The sequence below is a fragment of the Fukomys damarensis genome, unplaced genomic scaffold (assembly GCF_012274545.1).
Source record: "Fukomys damarensis isolate Sample0158 unplaced genomic scaffold, DMR_v1.0_HiC HiC_scaffold_39, whole genome shotgun sequence".
NCBI lineage: Eukaryota > Metazoa > Chordata > Mammalia > Rodentia > Bathyergidae > Fukomys > Fukomys damarensis.
This window is the reverse complement of record NW_022900951.1, coordinates 20176580-20200283: the sequence shown is the minus strand read 5'-3', so window position 1 is coordinate 20200283 and position 23704 is coordinate 20176580. Positions and strand designations below refer to the sequence as shown.

At 41.2% G+C, this 23704-nt stretch overlaps 1 protein-coding gene across 2 annotated transcripts in view; it reads left to right on the top strand.

The window, feature by feature from the left end:
* The first annotated feature begins 16366 nt into the window (after positions 1 to 16366).
* LOC104850297 (transcription factor SPT20 homolog) overlaps positions 16367 to 23704 on the top strand; it is a 15740-nt gene continuing 8402 nt past the window's right edge. The window contains exons 1-2 of one of the 2 annotated variants that reach the window (XM_033760556.1): positions 16367 to 16561; positions 22627 to 22788. The gene's annotated coding sequence lies outside the window, so the exon portion shown is untranslated. The remainder of the gene's footprint in view (positions 16562 to 22626; positions 22789 to 23704) is intronic. The other variant, XM_033760557.1, reaches the window with a different exon arrangement.

The following is a 23704-nucleotide window of genomic DNA, read 5'->3' as shown; positions in this document are numbered from 1 at the left end:
TCCTTAATTGACTGGCTCCAAGGCAGAGTGACACATGGCAGAGAATGGTAGTAGAAGAGAAACAGTTCATGGTGCCTACATGGTAGCAAAAGCAACATGGGAATCTTAACAGCTTCTTTCTGCCCCTTTTATCTTATCCCCAGACTACCAGGATTAGGGTGATGCCAAACCAATCAGTGTACTGGTTTAGTAGCCATATGCCCTTAATCCCAGAATCACATACTCTAGATTCAGCCACCTCTGAAAAATTCACTTATGACTGCTTGAGGCTTTGGGGGGGCATCTAGACCAAAACCCTAACCATTACTTTCCAACTTCCTTCATTTTTTGCATAGTAGATTGCCTCAGAAACCTTTTTTTCCTAGGGATAGTGGAGAACTAAGGAACAGTTTAAAGAGGAAGAATAAACTTCTTTCAGCATGTTAACTATAGATATGATGAGGACAATGGATCAGAACAGAGTGAGAACATGTTAGGAAGTGATTGCAATACCCCACTGTCAACTGATGAATTCAGTGTCAGTGAAGGTGTTAAGGACATACTTAAGTCTTAGGTAGAATGCATAGGCCTTGATAACTAAATTGATTTTATTTGAAAGCAAGAAAAGAACTGAATTTTATGCAGGGTGGCTAGTTTAAGGAGCCAAGTAACTCCTAGTCCTGATGTCACATTGTCTTAGTTACTTTGTCATTGCTGTTGGGTATTTTAAATACCCAACACCCACAATTTAAAGGAGCAAAAGTCTATTCTCACAGTTTGTAGAGGTTTCAATTCTTAGTCAGCTGGCTATAAGACAACGTGGCATAGCAGAGGAGCATGACAGAGAAGAAACAGTTCATAGCACAGCAGGCAGGAAACAGAATGACTTCCTTCTTTCCCTTTAGCCTTTCCCAATAGGCTACGAGCCTATTGGTTGGTGCCACCTACACTGAGGCGAGGCTTCCTTGTTCAGTAAATCCATCATCCATACCCAGAACTACACTAAACTATTCAGTGGACTAATCCGATATCACACATCCACAATCCAGTATCATATATCCATGATTCAGCCACTCCCTAAAGCCCCACTTATGAGTGCATAAGGGTTTGGGGGGACATCTAGATATAAGCCACAGCACACATTTAATTTAAAATCTTTAGGGAGAGGAGGAGGGGTCAAGATTGTAGGTGGCTAGGGAATGGTGACATTCTCCAGACTGTAAGCTTCTATGAGCTTGCTCACTGCTGCTTATCCAAAGAATATCACAATGCCTCCCACGTAATTATGATTTTGTGGAAAACAGAATAACAATCCTCAAAAATGTCCACATCCTAATCCTCAGAACCTGTGGACTTCCAGTGCACAGAAGACTTTTCTGGTTTGGCTAAATTAGGGAGCTTTGGATGGGAATGTTAACTCTGATTTTCTGGATAGGTCCAACGTGATCACAAGGATTCTTGTAAGGGAAGGATGAAGGCAGGAGGTGGGGAGGAAGAAGGAGGAGGAGGAGGTGGCGGGGGGGAATTGAGATTTGAACATGCCATGCTGCTGGCTTTGAAAATAGAGGAAGAGAAGGGAAAGGGAAAAATGGAAAAGAAAAAAGGAAAAAATGGAAACAAAGTCTTTGTAAATAGGGAAGGGTGAAGAGGGTGAAGGGAGGGCAGGGGTATGGGGAAAAAATAAGAACCAAGACATATCATGTAAAGGTACAAGATCCCAAGGATAAATGTAACTGTATTGTTTGCTTTAAATGTACCAATAAACTTAATGGGAAAAAAGAAAAGAGTAAGAGTCTATGGTCATACAACCTTGAACATGCCCAATCTCGTCTGAAAATGGAGGAAGAGGCCATGAGTCAAGTAATGCAGATGGCCTCTAGTAGCTGGAAAATATGAGGAAACAGATTTCCCTTTATAGCCTCCAGAAAAGAATTTAGCCTTGTCTTAACCTTAGTTTTTTTTTTTTTTTGCCTACTGAGATTCATTTCAGGCTCTGACTTCCAGAACTGTAAGTAATCAATATGTTCTGTTTTAAGTCACTACATTTGTGGTAATTTGTTTATAGAAGCACTAATGTCTTAATCTGTTCAGGCTGCGACAATGAAATACCTTATACTGGGTAATTTATTTTTTGTTGTTGTTTTTTGTTTTGGGTACAGGGGGTCGAACTCAGGTCCTTGTGCTTGCGCAGCAGGTGCCAGAACCTCTGAGCTAAATCCCTAGCCATACTGGGTAATTTATAAACAACAAAAATGTATTTCTCACAGTTAGGGAGGCTACAAAGTCCAAAATCAAAGTGCCAACTAATTTAATGTCTGGCAAAAGCCCATTTCTCTTAGATGGTGTCTTCTAGCGCTATCCTCACACTACAGAAGGCACAGACAAACTCCCTGCAGCCTCTTTTCTAAGGACACCAATACCATTGATGAGGTCTGAGCCCTTATAAGCTAATCACCCAAAGTTTCCATCTCTTAGTACCAAGAACTTGAGCTTAGGTTTTGATACATGGGGGAAGCACACACAAATGCTCACACTGTAGTAACTGGAAACTAATGCATTTTTTATGTGATGGATGGTGCTGAGAACTAGGGCATATCTATATTCTGCCACCTACTGCTCACTGAATCTTCTCTAACAAAAGAGGACTAACTGGTTGTGGAATATGATTAAAACTTGGGAGCAAGGGGCACAAGCCGTTTTCCCAAGAATATCTAATTAACATCTTTAATTTGATTTTATAAAATGCTTTATTTCCAAGAACTCAAGTCTCAGAAATAAATCAGTGAGAGGTACAATGTCTTTGGGGCTGCAGAACAAACCTAAAACAAAGAATACTGTGGCAGGAACTCTGACCCTGAGAGCAGGCATGCCTGTTTGCTATTCTTGGGTTTGCTCTAGTTCTGTGAGTTTGACAAGTTTTAAGACCTTTCTGAGTCTATTCCTTCGTCTGTAAAATTGAAACTAGAGTGGACTCCAAAGATTAAGGCATGACAATAGCCAGTATGCAATGAGCACTGAAAAAATGTCATTCTACAAAGCTAACTGTGATTGAAAAGCAGGTAATCTCAGTTTACCCAATCTTTTTGCATCATCGGATTAACCTTGATTCTGGTTTACATCCAGGGCAAGGAGATGGAGGAGTTGAGTGTAAGATGTGACTTGGGGGCAGAGAGGAGTTGGCAGTCTGTGTGCTGGGGAAGTGAATAAGCCAAAAGTCCCAGAAAAGCAGAACATTTCCCTGTAGACCTCTGAGGAAAAAATGGGCAGCTGGCGCTTCCTCCTCCGCCATCCAGTCAGCAGTGGCCTTGGAGAAGCACACATGTAAATGATCTGTTAGCAAGAGCTGCATCTTAGTGTATTGGGGGGGGTGTTTCCAGAAGATAAGGTTTATCTTTCCCCCTACATTAAAATGCTTCATAAAAGCTTTTGGGCTTCCTAACATTTATATGAAAAATTGCAGACATTTAAACAAGAACTTTAGGAATCACTCCTTCCCCATTTCTAACTCTTCCCAAAGAGAAGCACTTATTTAGGTGAGGCTTATGGTCTATTGGAGCCTCAATTAACAGATCCTCGAAACAATGAGAAGAGGAAAATCACAGGAAAATGTGTAGGTCCAAAATATATTCATATTCATGAAACATAATGAAAACAACATTCAGGATTAGGATCCAGAAGCGAAATAAGATTAGCATTGCTCCGAACTGAATGTTTGGGTCTTCCCAAAATGCTTATGTTGAAATCCCAGCCCCTAATGTGATGGGCTCATGATGAAGCCTTAATGAATAGGTTAGTAATGCCCCTGTTAAAGAAAGCCCAGAAAGCTCCCTTCTCCTTTTGCCATGCAAAGGAACACCAGAGGTATTATCTCCTAATAAGGAAGCCCACATCAGACACTGAGTTGCCACACACTGGACTTCCCAGCCTACAGGGCCATTAAAAAGATATTGCTATTGTTTACAAGATACTCAATCGATGGTAGTTTGTTATAGTAGCCCAAATGAGCTAAGGCAAACATCATGATTTAAAGACTCAGTTCTCGGGGAGGGCAGGAGGGGTGAAAGGAGGGCAGGGACAAGGGGAAAAAATGAGAACCAAGACCTGTCATGTAAAGGTACAGGATCCCAATGATGAATGTAATTGTACTGCATACCTAAAATGTACCAGTAAACTCAATGAGGAAAAATAAATAAAGACTCAGTTCCATTCACTATACCATACATGTCAAAGTAGATTCATGCTTCTACTTAGAAACATTCCCAAAAAGAAAGGCTGAAGCCAAAACTCTTTTTCACTATCTGCAACATTCTCAAATCAGTCCATATATTGCATGGCTTCACAAGAACTGCCAACTGTAGTTTGGACAATTGGAGTTATACTTGGCACTCAGGAAAATGCAATTATATATTATTATATATTTATGCCTCTATATATTTTATGTGTGAACACTGAAATTTTATATGTATTTAAATGGTATATATAAATATATAAGCATACTATAAATATAAAAATATAAGGACAGATATCAGACTTCAGTATACTTTAAAACTTTAATATTTATTTATTAAAATTTCATGTATATTAAAGCTCACTATTTTACCTTATCCAAAGAAATTCCTGTAGACAAATTGCTCCCTATTTAGTCATCTTACATTATGAAAAGAGTAAAAACTTACAATTCTTTTAAAAGAAAAAAATCGTGTCATCAGATCCATTTTAATAAGGCTGACTAATGTTACTAAGTATATAATACTGTCTAATACCAAATTACAGTCAAAATAAATTGCTAAGAAAAGATGATAACCCTAACTATAATTTTAGTTTTGTCAGATATAAAAGCTGGATATGACTCTTGGCCTCCATTTTTCTGGAAAGATTGTTCATTATCCATTCATCTGGCTCAGAGAGGCAATGCTTTGTGCCATCACCATTTTGATAACAATCTGGTCTTTAGGAGTCCAGAGTACAAAGGTATCTTCTCTTGTAAGAACCTCTCACATCCGGTGTGACATTTAAACTAAGTATAACCCAAGTATTATCTTCCCCCTACTCTCTTCAAAAGTGACTTTTTAAAATTATATTTGGAGAAAAAGATTTGTCACCCATCTGCTCCTGAGTCACCCACTTGGCACCTCGTTTTCTGCTGTCTGACCTTGTGCCCTGGGCTCCCACCTATGGCTATGTCTCCTCGATGTAATGATGCTATGAAGAGTGGTACAGAGTGGACCACATTCCTTGCCATGCCCTGCCCTTCATACTGAAACCCCTGAGGGAGAAAAGAAATAAAAGATAGGCAGGAAGGAGACAAGGAAATCATAGCTTAAAAGTGTACTTTTAAGAAGACTGCTACTTTGGGGCTGGGGATTTAGCTCATTTTTTTCGGTGCCTGCCTTGCAAGCACAAGGTCCCGAGTTCAATCTCTGGTATCAAAAAAAAAAAAAGAAGAAGACTGCAACTTCTAGGTCTCAGCAGAAGTTACCTGAGACAACCCACCACTAATAGGCCATAAACTGGCTCAATTAAGAAAGTATAGAGAATTCAGAGAACATTTAAATTACCTATCCAAAAAATGGAAGAAAAAAACCCTACCCAGGTCTGTGGAAAGGGCTAGCACTCTTCTGTGAATAGGCCACTTTTTTCTGAGCTTCTCATCCCTTCAAACAAAGTATAAATGTTCCCAGTTCCAAACTGTAATGCACCCCCCCTTCTCTGAATGCCTGCCCTCTGCTTTCCAGTGCCTCCTAAATCTCTAATAAACTCTCCTCATTCCTCTAACTGACCCAGCCTGAAAATTCTTTTTCCATGTCAGGAGTCAGCAGATCTGCTACAAAAGGGTGAGTTAAGCTCCTTATTTCAGCTTCAGGAATCTCTCAGATCTAACCCAGTGACACTCCCCACAACCACAGGTGATCACGTGTTTAAGACTACTGACCAACTGGTGATAATTTAATGACATTACAAAGTAGGAAATCATTTTAATTGGATACTAAATACAACTTCTTCCATATTCCAAAAGAAAGGGACAAAGGACATGAAACACTTCATTAAGGAGGGCTGGGTCCCTTTAAAGACACATCCCAGTTCTCAGCTTTTCTTCCTGAGGTCTCCAGCCTCACTCTCCTTTCAGAGGCAAGCACTGCTGTATAAGTTACCTCCTTTCCTCCAGGGTTGACACTGTGCCAGGGGATATCAGCTTTGGTAGTGGACGCTGTGCCTCACTCAGCCCTCCTTGTATCCCTTTTCATTTCTATACGGCCCTCCCCTGGATTCTGTTTACTTTTGTTTCTAATGGTCTATACTTGAGACTTCTTTTTGCAGGGGAAGACTATTGTTGAGCTACTGGAAGTACTTTGAAGTGTCAGAGCCAAGGACAGATGTATGAAAGCCCTGATCCCTGGCCTTAAATGGAATAAACTTAGAGACTGGATCAGGCTAAAGCTGTGTCTTTGCCTGACATCATGCCTTAGTTTCCTTCCCTTCCACATCCAATTTCCCTCACTGTTTAAAGGTCTCCTTGGAAGCACTTACTTAAAAAATCACTTGCATATGAATCCTCGTCTCAAGTCTCAGTGATAATAGGGGAAATAAATGTAAGCCCCAACCTGCTACATGTCAGATATACTGAGTTCATTTTTCCAAAAATCGAAGAAAGAATTCTAAGGAGCAACAAAGGCTACACGTAGGAAAACTTTATCAAGAGAGATGGCTCCTAAGAGATAGGAGAGGACTCGAAAGTGGGCTACTGATGAGCCCACTTCTCAAAGGAAGTTTTATAGAGCAAAATCACGAGGTGGGTACAATGTGGGTCAAAACTGATCAATCAATAAGATAAGTATAGCCACTTAGTATTGAGCCAATGAGGAAGCAGGTCACATAACAAGTGTAGATGGGAAGACTAAAACTTTTGTTAGGAAGGTCTTGGTTACCCACCAGGGTGACGGATGTCTATCTAGACTTTATTGAACCAGGTGATGCCAATTATCTTATCCCCGGGGGAGGCATGTAGGCCTGATCATTCCATCTTTATCTTGAGGCCTGGCCTCCAACAGATGTGCCTCAGGTCACAGTTGTGATGTGTTCTCTCCCCTGCATTGACTCTCTCCAGGGCCTAGCCCTGTCTGACTGCCTGTAATATTTCTACCTATCTTAGCTGTCTATAAAATTCTCCCCTCTAAAGAGATACCCCTGACTGCTATGAAATGGTAAGAGGCATTGACCATTTTGGCTACTTCTGGCTGAACGGGGTCATAGTTGTGATTGGCACTCTAAGATACTCACCAGAGTGTCTATTTAAAGGCCCTTGATAGTTGTCAGGCATTCTTGTCTTGGGTAGGTGTACACCTTTTAAGTCTGGAGGAGACAAGGCCAAAGAAACAGTTAAGTATACATGGGCCAAATAATAAGATCAACAAGACTATTATGAATACAACCAATAAATGTTTCCACCAGGAAGGGCCAGTAATCACCTCCCACAAAGAGGATAAGAAGAAGATCCAGGGAATTTCAGAATCTGACATGGCATTAACCAGTCATTTCATATCTTGAATAGCCATTAAGATATTAGAAGAAGGATCAGGAATGTATATGCAACATTCAACTTTTACAATTGCACAAGTACTCCCTTGTGCTGCTGCTAAGATTTTTAACGCCATCCAATTTTGGAAAACAACTTGCCACATTAATTTAACTTCCTCATTTAGGAGAGAGAGAACAGGCAAGGTGTCATTTAAGGCCTGTTTGGTATAGTTAGCCAAGGCCCCAATGTGTTGCATGACATTCTCTAGTCTAGAGTAGGAACAAAGACAGAAGCTAAATGATCAGACAGTGAAACATACTCTTCTTAGACCATCGATGTTGTACATGGGGTAAGTTTGCAGGTTTGTTGATATTTTTACCACTCCTGCCTTGTAACCATGCAAATCCCAGTGTGCACATCTCCCTATTCATCCAAGGGTAGCTAGAGCCAAGAATTGGTTCCGCAGGACCAATAACCCATTAGGAGCTTTCCATCTAATTCCATGGTGATTAAACTAGTCTGTTGAAAACCAATCTTTGACCTATGTTATGGTGTGTATACACTTCTCAGAGAGTGTCCATCCCACTTATTTAGTAGAGTTATACCAAAAAGAATAGGAGTGATTTGTTGTTGTTGTTCCCAACAGAAGGGGGACTTTTTACTAACTTGTCCTATAGTTGGAGTTAACCATATGTATTCATCCCATCACACCCTCTTTCTTGTCCCATTTTCCATGAAGGAACTGCCATGACAGAAAAAGGTCAAATCAGGGTCCGTAAAGGGTCTGATAAGTCTTCTCTGGCTGTGTATGTATGGAGAATTACCTATTCACAGTCATGTCTTTAAGCCACAATTTCCTCCTTTTCTGGTAGAAAGGTGGCATGATTTAAGGAGGAACATGTCTTTATTTGAATGGCTGGTCCTTCGAGAAGTAAAGCCTGGTATTTAAGAAGTCAGTTGTCTGAAAGCCATAGGCTTCCTTTGGAAGAAAGAAGTCCTACCACATTATGAAGTGTGTATACAGTGAGATCTTTGCCTAAAGTCAGCTTGGATGCCTCTGGTACCAATAGAGCTATGGCAGCCACAGCTCTAAGGTAAACAGGCCATCCCTTTTCTACAATGTCTAACTCATGACTCAGATACCCTACAGGCTGTTGAGCAAGTCTTCAGTCCTGTGTAAGCACTCCCAAAGCCATGCCTTACCTTTTATCAACATACAGATTAAAATGGTGTCCTGTCAGTAGGCTCAGTGCTGGGGCACTTAGAAGCACTTGTTTAAGCTTCTGGAATGCAGTTTAGGAATCAGGTTCCTAGGTTAAAATGTAGATATCTGTCTTCTGGGCTTCCTTTATAAGCTGATAGAGGGGTCAGGAGATCTCACTATATCCTGCTATCCAAAGGCGACAAAAGCCTGTAATTCCTAGGAATCCCATTAGCTCTTTTAGGGTCTTGGGCTGTAGGAAGGAAAGTGTTGATTTAATTCTCTTCCCCCAGCCTTCAGATTCCCTTAGATAGGATAAGGCCTAAGTATTTTACCTCAAGGCTGTAAAGTTTTGCTTTATACCCTGAGAACTTATATCCTCTATCTACTAGAAAATTTAGCAAAGCACAGGTGCCTTGGCTAGAGAGCTCTTCTGAGGGAGCAATAATAATATATCAAATACATATTGCAAGACTGTGGCTTAGGAAAATTCAAAACATGCCAAGTCATGGAAAAACACTTGCCTAAAAAGGTGAGGACTGTCTCTGAACCCTTGAAGAAACATCCCAAGTCAGTTGAGAGACAGGCCTGATCATGAGGATTTTCAAAGGCAAAAAGAGACTGGAAATCTGTACATAAAGAAATACAAAAGAAGGAATCTTTTAAATCTAACACTGAAAACCAACGGGCATCTTCCAAGATCTGAGAAAGGAGAGTGTACAGGTTGGGTACCACCGGGTAGATTGGCACTACTGTCTCATTTACCAATCTAGGGTCCTGTACCAACATCTACCCTCCACTGGGTATTTGAACTCCCAAAACTGGAGTGTTGCGAGGGCTGTTTCAGGGTGCAGGTAGACCTTGTGCCCTTAAGTTTTGATTTAGGCAATAGTCCTTTTTCAACTCTAGGCCTTAGAGAGTATTGTCTCTGGTGAGGAATAATAAGATCTTTGAGATGTACTTTCACCAGAGCAGTTGTTATTGCTCTTCCTATTCAACTTTTAGTTGCCCATGCTTCAGGTCTTATTTCTGTCTCCACAATGGGGGGGCAGCATACCTGACCTGGGTGCATATATATTACATTATTCAAACAAGATAAGGTATATCTCCCTTAAGGAGGGAAACTAGACTTTCAGGCATAATTAAAAAGGAATGAGAAAGGAGAAAGCTGCCCCAGCTACAGCCTAAGGGTTATGAGAAATAGCAAGTTATAGCCTCTCCAGTGACTCCTTTCACTGAGGTATGATGGCTGGAAAGAAGGCCAGGGTTGAAAAGGTGGACTCAGAGACACATCCCAGTGTCCAGCAGTGGGTTGGTTTCTTTCCCTCTACAGTCATGATTACCTGGGGCTCCTCAGATAAGATGACAGACCAGCCAGAGGGAAAAGGCAGAGAGTGCCCCCAGGCCCTTCAATCTTGATGGACCAACTGGTAAGATGGATCTGACCCCTGGGACCTCCATCTCAGGTGAGACACGTATTTAGTTGTTGAGTTCTTCTTGGAGCCCCAAGAATCAGACTTATTCCTTTTAAGGCTGCAACCAAGGCAGCCATATCCTCTTGGTCTCTTTGTTTTCTCCTCTTGGCCTCCTCCTGCTCTTGATTGTAAAATACTGAGGAGGCAATTCTCACTAAAGTATCAAGTGAGCTATCTGGAACAAAAGCCATCTTTTGTAGCTTTTTCTTAAAATCTGAAGCTGACTGGGTAATTAAACTTGTCTTTAAGAATAATCTGTCCTGGGCCAGGGATTTAGCTCAGTGGTTCTGCCGCCTGCCTCGCAAGTACAAGGACCTGATTTCGATCCCCGGTACCAAAAAAAAAAAAAAATCACCAAGTCAAGAGCCAGGGTTGTATGTTTTATCAATGCCTCTTGTAATGATCTAAGAAGGCAGAGGAATTCTCATGTTTGTCCTTATTGAAAGGCTTAATTCTTGTCCTTCTTAGACCTTCAAGAATATATGTCTGAAGATGTTCCCCATTCCAATCTCCTGTTAGTTAGTAGGCCAGCAGGGATCTTGTGTAGGGACTGCTTGAGCTCCAGTAGGAACCAGCTGTTCCCCTGGCTGCCTGACTTCTGGCCTTCTAAAATTAACAATATGATATTCATCTCCAAATGTAATAGCAGCTTATAAGGCTGCTTGTCTCTCATTAGAAGTCAATGTTTGATTTAAGAGTAACATTGCATCTTTCCTGTCTAGTTCATAGGTCTGAGTAAGCCCCCTAAAGACCTCAGTGTACTTGTCAGGGTCATCTGAAAACTTTCATAGATCTTGTTTGATCTGTTTGAGGTCACTGAGAGAGAAGGACACATGGACACAAGTAGTGCCAAATTCTCCACTCACCTCCTGTAAGGGATACTTGAGGAGCTTCTACAAAATCAGATAGGGATGGATACAGCCCAGTAGGGCCTTCAATTAAGGTTGGCTTAGAAGCCTCACTCTTAAAAGTCCAGCAGGCAAGGGAGGGCAACCTCAGGCTCAGTGATAGCAGATGCATCTGATTATGCCTTAAGGGCCCGAGGGTCTGGCTTTCCTGTGGCTTACATTTTCACTTTGAACACAAGAAGGATTATCTCTCTTTTTTTACCTTACTGAATTTATTAGTACTTTTTAAGTATATAGTACAGTTACATTCAAGTGGGATCTTTCCCTTCACCCCCTCCTCCCTCCCCTACTTACAAAGACTTTGTTTTTTTTTAAAGTAAGGATTATCTTTTAATGCAAAGAAAGTTTGAACATAAGGTAATTCTGGCCTTTTTGCCTCTCTCTTATAGTACAATTCTAGTTGTGAAATAGTATCATAATCAACACTTCTCTCTGCTTCCCATTTTGCCTCTAAGAAGTAAGCAGGCCATGTATGGGTGCAGAAAAATATTAAACAGCTCTTTCTCAATAGGATCAAACTATTTTCAGTGCTTAATAATACATTGCAAAGGAGTAAGAGAACTTGACATTGAGTTTCTTCAAAACAACAAGGCATAGCTTTTAGACCCTACTTGATTTTATATCCTCTCAAAGCATCCCCTGAGGTGACCTGCTCCAGAGCAGGTGCCTGCTTTCTAAAGAGTGACCACAAGATATGTCAAGTTTGACTAGCCACCCTTACTTACTCATGCCCCTACCTTCTCTGGAAACTCACACTCCTAACTCTAGCACGTGTTTCCAAAAGCAAAATTACAATTGATTCCAGCTGTCAAAATCATGTTTAAAGAAGGGAGCATGCTATACCAAGAGGGCAATGCCAGGTGCCTTCCAAAGGCCTTTAGGTAGACCCTCTGTAGAGTAACTCTAACTGCTGATCACAACTAGGACCCTCTTCAGCTAGAAGTAGCCAGAGCTGTCTTTGCCCTTTGCCCCCTCACAGCAGTTAGGGATACTTCTAGATAGGTAAGTTAATACAATATCTTGTGAGCATTTAGACAGGGCTACCCTCAAGGAGCCAACATGGAAGACAGTAAAGACACGTTCACTGAAGGCCAGAACAGTAAAAGGAGGGAAGCTACTATACCCTTGTGCTTCCCCTGGGGATAAATAGGTTTCAATCACCTGGGGGGAGGCAAGGTCTTAGCCCAGCCTTTCTAGGAAATATCCCTGACCCCCACCATTTCTGAAAATCCTTGTACATTTGCTATGTGACTTGCTCCCCCATTTGACCCCCATTTGATCATTACCTGGGTGACTGTACTTGTAATCGTATTGGTTAGTCATGGTTTGGCCCCACCTCATGCCCACCTTGTAATTTTCCATTGGGTCTTATACTTTTGTCCCACTTTGTAACTGCCTCACCACATGGCTTTGCTGTATAAAACGTCTTTGAAAATTAGGGTGAGTGGGCAACCCACTTTCCAGTCCCCCTTCTGACTCTCTTAGACAGAAGCTTTCTTTCCCTCAATACATTTTTTCCTGCTCCTAAAAAAAAAGAAGGGAGCACGCTAGCAAAATTAAACCAATGATCAAGAGACCTGAAAAACTGCTTTCCAATTCTTTGAAATAGAGTGAGGGGGAAAAAATCAAAAGGCAAATTGGAAGTGGTTGGAGCACTTCCCAGCCTACAAAAGAGATCAACTCTAGAGATGCAAATAATGGCTCAGAAAAATCCTGCCCTGGGCTCTAGGGCAAAGAAGTCCCCAAGACATTTGTGCTGTCTATCTAGTCACCTAGGCAATCTTCCTTAGCAACACATTTATGAAGCCCACCATGGGTTGTCTTAATTACTTTGCTTTCACTGCTGAGACAAAATACTCGACATCCTCCGTTAAACAGAAAAAGGCTTACTTAGGTCACAGTTTGTAGAGGTCTCAGTCCATAATTGGCTGGCTCCAAGGCAGAGCGTCTTGGCAGAGGGGCATTTTAGAGAACAGTTCATGGCAGAACAGAAGGTAACAAAATCAACAAGGGACATTTACTGAATCTTTCTGACCCCTTTTATCTTATCCAGACTACTTAGGGCAGGTAAACTCACACTCTTAATCCTAATGTCTTTGAGCTTAGCACTGCACCATGAATCAATTCCAGTATCATACTCTAGATCCAGCCACCTCTGAAAAAGTCCCACCTATCTACATGAGCCTTTAAAGGGACATCTAAACACAAGCTATAACACAGGTTAAAGCCTGTGCCCATCGCCCAGCAACCACAACTTACACATTAGCAAAAGTATTTCCCTCCCTTGCACACAAATATGATGAGAACTGGCCTAGGAAGGGGGCAGGGGAGAGAGAGAGCCAGGAAGTTAGGGATTCTCCCTTAAACTGAATATGTTTTGGTCCCTTAAATATTGTTCTTGAGGAAATGTCTCCCTTTGGCCTCATCCAGAAGTCAGTTCTTTTTATGGGTCTCAGGATCAGTTTCTCATACCTTGAGGACTATTGCCCAGAACACTTAAGCAGGAACACACTTTCATGCATGTTCTCCTGGACAGGCAAAATTTCAATGTCTCGTCTCTAAGATAACTTCCCTGACTTCAGCATTAGCAAATGCTCATTTTCTATGGACCCAATTTAAAAGTTCTTAGTCGTTGGATAAAAGGGGAAAGTTGAGAAAGTTTAAGTTTTCCCCTTTTCTAATCTTTAGCCGAAAGATGCGTCCAAAAAAGGAAAGTACAAAGTGACAGGAAAAGATCAGAAATGAGATCAGAAAAAGGAAGGTTTTGTTTTTGTTTTGTTTTGTTTTTTTGTCATGTTCATGGTGAGTTATTGAGACAATTTGCCCATGAGTCATCACTTTCAGCCTGGAAAGGCAAGAGTGGAGAATTTTGAGAGCTAAGATTGCCTCCTCACCAGTGGAAGATCAAACCTGAAAGGGAACTGAGGCAAAGCAGGCTTGACATTCCCCTCTAAAGTGTAGAGGGGAATCAGGCCAGTCTATCCCAGGGAAACCGGTCCTCCAACTCTTAGGGAACACATGCCAGCCTATTGGCTTTTAACTAGCAGTTGGAGTCCCGCCGGTTTATTAATAGGCATGCATATTTCCTAAATATAAACTAGATTTCATAAACAGACCCATTTTACAGTATTTCATAAATTCACATTTTGGTTAGTTTCAAAGACCACTAGGGGATGCTCTAACATTACTTTCCCCTAGCATTACACTATGATAACTATAACAGTCAAAAGAAGTCAAACAGGTCAAGCAAGGAGCACCAATAAATTCAGCAACTAGTATGTCCAAATGCAGCATCTACAAAAGAGGAATACAAGACCTTCCCTACAAAAGTAAAATGTTCTATCAAAGAAACATCATTTTCCCATGTTCTCAATTTTAATTTATCATCATAACAAAAAATTATGTGCAAAAAGACAAGGCATAAGTAACTGACAAACCAAAATGACAATTTCCGATTAGCTAAATGAGTCACAATTTGCCGGGCATGGTGGCACACACCTGTAATCCCAGCACTTGGGAGGCTAAGGCAGGAGAATCTCTGTGAGTTTGAGACCAGCCTGGCCTACATAGTGAGTTTCAGGTCAGCCTCAACTACATAGTGAGACCCTGTCTCTAAAAAACCAAAAACAAACAAACAAACAAAACAAAAAAATTGAGTCACTATCCAGAAACCATGAAACAAAAGCAAACCCTTACCTCATTCCTATTATTTTGCTGGGGCCTCCAAATGATATAGGGAAAAGAAATGTACCTCCCAACCTGCTAGATGTCAGATATTCCAAGTTTGTAATTCCCCAAATCAAATGATGAATTCTAAGGAACAACAGAGGCTAGGTGTAGGAAAACTTTTTGAGAGAGATGGCTCCTGAGAGAAAGGAGGGGACCCTAAAGTGGGTTGCCAATGAGCCCACTTCTCAAAGGAAGTTTTATAGAGCAAAATTATGAGGTAGATACAATGTGGGTCAGAAGTATGATCAACCAATAAGATTTCAAGTATAGCTGCTTAGGTAATATTGAGCCAATGAGGAAGCAGGTCACGTAGCAAGTGTAGATGGAAAGAACAAAGACCTTTATTTTTTTAGGAAGGAATGGATCTGGAAGCCTTGGCTACCCACTAGGGTAACTGATGTCTAGCTAGACTTTATTGGGCCAGGTGATGCCAATTATCTTATCCCCTGGAGAGGTACGCAGGCCTGCCTGGTTGTTCCATCTTTGTCTTGAGACCTGACCTCCAACAGATGTGCCTCTGGCCATATTGTAATGTGCTCTCATCCTCTGCACTGACTCCCTCAAGGGCCTAATTCTGTCTGACTACCTATATTGCAACCTATTTTAGCTGTTTATACTAATAGGGTCTTCTGGAGAACTGACCTAAAGCACCTTTCCACCCACTTTCTGGTGTGGCCATAGGCTCTGTAATTCTCAAGCAGTATAGTCCTGAAATAGAGCTGAAGGTTTCTAGTGTGATATGTTAAGTCCTTTTTGAGTTCTCTTTCCATCAGGGTGGGACAAAACTGCATTTCATTATTGTTCCAGTCCCCAGTGGGTAAATTCTGGGTAAAATAAATACCTGTCCCAAGGACAAAAAAATAATTCTCAGCAGTAGTGGATTTAAATCCTATTAATGAAGACAAACTTTTCTAGTGGCAATACAATTTGCAAAGCTAAATTCTACCCCACATTACATAATTGGGCCAAGCCAATTCTGCTCCCCTCTTCTGTCTTCTGCCCTGACACCAATGGTACACAGGAGACAGCTGTGTCCTGCTCTGGTGAGAGAAGAAGCCAACCACCCACAGGGCCAGTGTCAGTAGCTCAGAGACTCAGCCGGGACTTTGATATAACAATTCTCATACAGTGTTAGTGGACCTTAATCCAGTTTTCTCAAAGAGTGGTCCTAGGACTAGCAATAGGAGCATCACTTGAGAACTGGTTACAAATGCAAATGCTTGGGCTTTTCCCATAACCTGAAATATCAAAAACCCTAGGGTTAGAAGTATTTCTAGCTATCTGCATTTTAGCTATCCCTCCAAGGCTTCTGATACAAACTGAAAGTTGGGAACATTGCTTTTGTTAAATCAAGCGCCTTCTGTCTTTAATCTCTGCAAAAAGAAATGAAGTCTCAAATAATGTAACAAAACCCTAACTAGAGACGGGAATTAGAATGGGGGGGGAGTTAACAGTTTGTTCTTGCTTTTACATAAACAGCTCAAGGGGGCTGTAACTAAACCCAAATGTACAGTACTTTGTAATCTCTGATAAGAAGAGATTTCTGGTAACAACAGAAACAGTTCATAAAGGAAAGGGCTTGAACTGGAATAATAAATTGCCTTTGCCTCAAAGGAGAAGTCTGCCATAGCTTTTCAGGCCCCAGGATATAACAATTTTAATAATTAAAATTAATTATTTTGTGGAAAGGAGTTTCTGCTATTTCCTGGACTTTCAAACTCTATGTGACGCTCCAAAGAAGTGAAAGGACAAGGTAGGTTTTGAAGGATGGGATATGAAGTCTGCAGATAGAGTATGTGAAGGGCTTAGGGTTGAAGCAGAAAAATCTGATGAAAAGTTGGGGCAGGGGTCCGGGCTCAAGACCTTTGTCAAACAAGTGTGCAAGTGGTACAAAGATGGGGATGCTATTCTGCTCTTTTAGAAAGAATGTCCTAAGTTAAGGATCATTTATTTTAAGAGGCAAAAATGTAAAACTATAATTTAAATCATATTTCAGGAATGGAAACATGCAACTAATTCATAGGCATATAAGGTAAAACATTTTTAGGTCTTAGAGAAATGGCGTTTTTTTCAGCTGTGGAAAAAATACTTTCAGGCTTGCACATGTTCTGGATCACTGTCCTTGCCTTCTTTGCTGTGTGTGTCCATCTTGGTGCTTTCCTTGATTTTTTTCTGGTCAGCGATATCTGCATGATTCAGAGCACTGCAGAATTCCTTCTACACAGCCCATATGGAGTTATGGTATGTGGTAAGGTGAGTTTGCTGGTTGATAGGATTAGAGGAAAACTGTGAGACAGAAGCTTCAAACCAATTGGTGAAGCAGAATTCAGAGATGAAGTTTAGTAATCCCTTCCCTCAGTATTCATGGATGATGTGTGCCAGGACTCGCTGTAATGCCAAAATCTGCATGTATGGTATAGTACTTGCATAGAACCTTTGCACATCCTCCCATGTACTTTTTTTTTCAGCTTTAATTGAGTTTATTGGTACATTTTAGGGATACAGTACAGTTACATTCACTGTTGGGATCTTGTACCTCCACATGACAGGTCTTGATTCTCATTTTTTCCCCTTACCCCTGCCCTCCCTTCACCCCCCCTCCCATGTACTTTAAAGCACCTCTAGTTTACTTATAATGCCAAGACAAAGCAAATTCTATGCAAATAGTTGTTATACTATGTTTCTTAGGAAATAATTATAAGAAAAAGTATGTACGTGTTCGGTACACATAGTTTTTTCCAATGTTTTTTGTTGTTGTTGTTACCGGGAATCGAACTCAGGGGACCTTGTGCTTGCAAGGCAGGTGTGGTGCCACTGAGCTAAATCCCTGGCCCCAAATATTTTTGATCTATGGTTGGTTGGATCCACAGATGCAGAACCCATGGATATGGAGGGCTGACTATATTAAGTATTTACTGGCATTTAGGAAATATACAAGGGAGTATAGTCCCTTTGGAGACACTCTCAGATCAAAAGCAAGGATGAGACTTACTCAAGCAAAGCTGGAAATTTTCAAAAAGAATGACTGGTTGAACAAGGCCAACCTTGCTAGTTCAAAATTGATTCATTGTAATGAAGTTGGACATGGCCCATTTACTGAACCCCAAGTCTGACTATGGCTTTTGAGAATTGTTTTGACCCATTAAGGCTATTGACTCCATATATACAGGTTGCAAACAGTCAATAGTTTCAGGCTGGGGATTTAGCTCAGTGGTACTGTCACCTGCTTCACAAGCACAAGGACCCGAGTTCAATCCCTGACACCAAAACAAAAAAAACAAAACAAGAAAAAAAAACAGTCATAGTTTCACCATTGCACCATTTTTTTCAGACCAGTTTTCTAGTAAATTCCTTCTAGGGGAGCCCTGACCACGTGCTTTTTTTTTTTTTCAATTTCTCATTCCCTCCAGGCCTTGGATTCTGCAAATGTTCTATTAAACCTAGCTTTTTTTCATTGTGATCAAGAACACTTCCATAATTAAAAGTGGATGGTTTATATCTGAAGGGAAAAGACATTACCTAGGTAAGGTGGAAAAGCATGTAGCTTGTGTTAGGAGATCCCCAGGACCACCTCCAAGTTTGACAATTAGCTAAGAGAGCTCACAGGACTCAGCATATAGTCACACAGCTATGGCTTATTATAAAGGACACTCAGCATAGCCAGCAAAGGGAAAAGGCATACGGGGAGAAATAAGTCAGGAGGAAACCAGGCACAAGCTCCCAAGGATCCTCTCCCAGAGGAGTCACACAGAACATGCTTAATCCTCACAACAATAAGTGGTGAGAAGAAGATGCATGAAACAGCACCAAGCAGGGAAGCTATTTAGAGACCCAGAACAGATCAATAGGTAGCCTATGCCTAGCACACCCCCAAATTCCAGACTCCCCAAAGGAAAGCAGAGGTTTAGCATAAATCATATTGTTTTTACAGTTTAGGTTTGGTGAGCCATTCTTAGTTAAGGGTAGAAGCTCTCCCTAAAGTCCAAGACCCCAGAGACCAGTCAATGCCCAACCTTTAAGCAAGCTTTTCAGAGGATAGCAGTTTGGTGTGGTATGTTAACTCTTTTCTGCACATATTCCAATTTGAAAACATTCATTGTCATGTTCAACTTTTTTATTTGGACACCATGGAGATGGTAGACATTTCTATAAGGGATTTACCAATTTCAGGGAAAGTGTTTATATCTCTGATGTTGAATAGGGCCTTTGACCCTTGGGTTAACTTTTCTGTCAGATCTAGGAAAGGGACCAGCAAATTATGGCCTGGATGTCAGACATTGGATCTGTTGTTAAATACTGGAATTCTTCATAAGTAATTCTTGTGATATTTTATAATTTTTTTCTAAATAATTTTAAGCTTTTCTCTTGGATGCAGTTAAGTTACTTGGAAACAGTCTGATTCTTTCAAGGCTTGCTTTTCAGCTTTGTTATGCCGGATCAGACCACAGCAGCCTTTAGTCTGGGCTAATGCTTTTCTGAGCATTCTACCTAACGCCCTTATATTGCAAGGGTTCTTCACTTTGACTCTTGGCAATGAACCATTTCCAGCCCTGTGTGATAACCAAAAGGTTTTCTACCTGATTTTTTTTTAGATCATTTCCCACACACATGTGCACAGGTTAGTGCTAAGTGGAGGAGTTGGCCTCTAGAGATCAATCTCTGGAATCTCTGGGCAACATTCGCTTCACTGGTCTTTGGCCCTGCAAATTCTAGCCACCTTAGTCTCTTCAGATTCAGAGACTGGGGTATCTGGTCCAGTTTCCTCCCTTGCACTACAGCCTAGAAACTTGCTCCAGGCATTTGCCTACAGTGATTGTAGAGCTCATCTTTTCTCCCTTCTCTTAAGTCCAATAGGTGTCTGAGAATCATTACTTCATATATTTCATCCAGTTCTTTAGTAGTTAAGTAGGAGGGTGAAGCTGGTTGTTGTTACTTCATCCTGGCAAGAATAATATTTCCATCTAATCTATTATCTATATTATATTTCTATTTTGTCAGTTAACCTGATAATGTATTCCATACTATTTTTATTTCCCCTTCAGTATAGTGCTGAATCTCGGCTTGGATACTGAATGAGTTGAAATGTCTTCTCAGTGTCTTTTAAATTAGAACATTTCCATAACCTTTGTCTTTGACGACAATGACATTTATGAAGAATAATTGTTCCTCCACCTTTATCTTGTTTTGAGTCTGTTTGATGGTTCCTCATATTTAGATTCAGGTGAGAATACTACATAGGTGATATTATATCCTTTTTACAGTATAATGTCTGGAGCTACATGATGTCCATCTCTCTCTCATTGTTAAGAATAACTTTGGTCACCTGGCCAAGGTGTTGTCCAGTTTTTCCATTGTATAATTAATGCGTTTTTCATTCTTTGAAACTCATGAGCAATCTGTGGGGAGATACTTAAAGATCATGAAGATATTCTTTCATCAAAATTTCCCTTAGGGGCCGGGGATTTAGCGCAGTGGTTCTGCCACCGGCCTCACAAGCACAAGGATCTAAGTTCGATCTCCGATACCCCCCCAAAAAAATCCCTTAAGTGGTAGATGACAATGACAAAAGCCGAGTGGTCTCAATATGAGCCACAAAGCAGACAGACTGAAGTACCACAATCCCCCTCCAGAACACCCCTCAATGACATAAGGACCTCCCTCTAGTTCCCACCCCAGAAACTAAATCTACTTTTGAACCTCTGGGGCACCCCCCCCAAACCATAGCAGCTTATAAGTTATGATTTTTAGGATAGTGAAGTCTAATTTTGACCTTTCAAGAAAACTATCCAACCTATCTGAATCTCAAAGTTCTCATCTGTAAAATAGGGACATTGGACCAGCTCTGTCTAGAAGAGGCAAATAGAGCTACAGAAGGGACTAAGGCAATGGTGGCAAGCCTATGGCAGGCGTGCCACAGCACGCATACAGATCCCTCTCTGTCATCACACAAGCCAAGTCACTCCAGCAGCTGAGTATCAGAAGCTAAAACCTCAGTGTTCAGGTTTAATTGCAGTGTTCATACTTTGTAATAAAGAAGTGGGTATGGGGTTTCAATTTGGACCCTCAGTCTCTAAAAGGTTCACCATCACTGGACTAAGGCATGAATTAACACATCGATTTTCAGTTCTGTTGCATATTAGAATCCCCTTGAAGCTTTTGAAAATGATTGATGCCCAAGAACCAGCCCAGACCAATTAGGCAGAATGTCTGGGGTTGGTTCCACGTGTTGCTAGTTTTTAACTCTCCCCAGTGACTTTACTGAATGGTCAAAGGTGCAAACCACTGCTTCAAAGGCTGACTCCAAGCATCATCAACCAAAATTAGTTAGTCTCCCTGCACTTGTTTACTTATGCATAACCTGGGAGGCATATACCTGCATTTTATGACACACAACTCCTATTTATGGGCGCTGTACTACTATGATTTTAAGGTCTTTATGTACAGTAAGTCATCTGCTATGACAAGTGAAAAGCTTTCAGATTCATGAAAGAAATTCAACACACCCCTCACTGCCAAACTGATGTCACAATCCAGAAAAGCAAGAGCAGGGTCTGGGATGTAGCTCAGTGGCTCCACGCCTGCCCTGTAAGCACAAGGTCCTGAGTTCTATCCCTGGTATCAAACAATCAATCAATCAATCAGTAACAGAAAAGCAAGAGCAAAGCAACATCTGTGAGTTGGGAAGACATGTGTGCAAGGTTTGGAGACACTTAATGGAGGATTACTCTGAGTATTTCTTTCTAAAATGAATTCCAAAAGGCTTTTCATCAGCCCTAAGGGCAGACAGAAGGCAGCAGCAGTGGGGCCTGTGCTGAACCTCAGTTTTCCTTTTTGAGTGGACTGGACTATCGTTTGACCTCCACATTCTTTATTTTTTATTAGCACATGTTTGCAATACATGCAGTTTACAATCATCTTGGGGAGTGGGTACATGTAGCTCTTTTTTTAAATCAAATTCCCCTTCCCAGGCTGGGGATTTAGCTCAGTGGTTCTGGCGCCTGCCTTGCAAGCACAAAGACCTGAGTTCAATTCCCGGTACCAAAAAAAAATTTCCCTTTCCTTCTGCCTCCCTCCAGCCACCTCTAAATTCCTTTATCTTGTTGATGTTATTAATCTTAACTCACGCTTATAACATATCATGTTTGCATTCATTTAGGTTATTAGCTTCCTGTACGTGGCATATCTTTATTCTACTTATTTCCCCTTCCCCTCTCCCTCTCCTCCCACCCACATTTTCTCAAAGTCCTTCCCATTTGCAAGAAATCTATCCCCTTGTCTCCTTCTATCCATCTTTTATAATGCAATACTCCTAAGGGCTGGTGAATAGTGAAATGGGCAAAACGTGTAAGAGTCGAGGAGCATGTATCTTCCATCACTGAGGGACCTCCTCATGGTAGCCAAGAGGAGTGCCCTAAGAACTACATCCAGGGCTGGGGATTTAGCTCAGTGGTTCTACTGCCTGCCTTGCAAGCACAAGGTCCTGAGTTCAATCCCTGGTACAAAAAACAAAAAACAACAACAAAATAAACTACATCTACAGTTGCTAGACCCAAATAGGAAACATGCATGTCAAGAAGCATGGCATGTCATGGGGGAAAATGGTTGAAGTCTATATTCCCCTGACTATCCAATGCCTCCTGCCTCTGCCCCCCAACAAAAACCCAACTAAATTGGATCAGCATGGTTCTGGGTATGGCTGAAGGGGTTTATTGAAGACAAAAGAGCTACCCTGGGTGTGAGTGGCACCAGCCAATAGGCTTTCTGCCTAAATGGAATAAAAGGGAAAGGATGAAAGAAGGCTTGCTACTGTTTCTGCAGAGGAGCTTCAGTCTTCACCTTCACCTTGGATGCTGTCTCCTGATTTCCAGCACAAACTCTTCACTCTCTAGCACAGACCTTTCAGCCTCTTGATATGGACTCACACGGCACACCAGGCACAACTTTTGTGCTTTTCCACACCTGACTCTGCAGGTGGACATGGTAAGCCAATCTTGTAAATGCTTATATATATTTGTTTATCTTGCATTAAATCTGTTTCTCTAGTAAAAACTAATACACATGATTAATGACTTAACTCTGATCATCCAGCTATCCTCTTGCACACCTTTACTTCCTTTAGTGTGTCCCATAATTGTGTGGGATCTGGTCCCTATAACTAAATTCATTATTCCACGTCACTCATGGTGATTCCTATTTCCCAATCACACACCACCAAAATGCTCTCAAAGAAGCAGGTCTGGATTTGAGATCAGGAGTTCAGCTTGACCTTGTTAGATTTAAAGTTCCTATTTAGCAGCCAGATGGAGATTTTGAACAGGAAACTTGAAATTATGAGTCTGTAGTTCAGGGGAGAGATCCAGACTAAAGAAATTTGGAAACAAAAATGTGAAGACCGTCCTAAGGCCACGAGACTAAATGAAGTCATCAAAGGTCTAAGTGTAAATAGAAAAAAGTACTATAAGGAGACTCCAGGGATGCTCTGATATTAAGAAAATAAAGTGCAGAGAATACACACTAAAAGAGCAAATACTGAATGAAGACCAAAAAACGTCATTAAAAGCTGGGGGAGGGGGGTGCGTGCCACCCCCCTCCATGCTTGGAGTAATCCAAGCACTCGGGAGCCGAGGCAGGAGGATTGCCATGAGTTTGAGGCCAGCTGACGCTACATAGTGAGTTCATAGCCAGCCTAAACTACATAGCAGGACCTTTCTCAAAATTTTTTTCTAAAAACATTATTAAAATGAGCAAAGGTTTTCAGTTGGATAAATGTAGAAAATTTGGAAAAAGTTGCAGACTATTTATCAGGCAGATAAATAAAATACATTTGCCAGTTTCAAAATATATATACCAGGGATGGGGACTCAGTTCAGTAGCACTGCACTTGCCGCAGGCACAA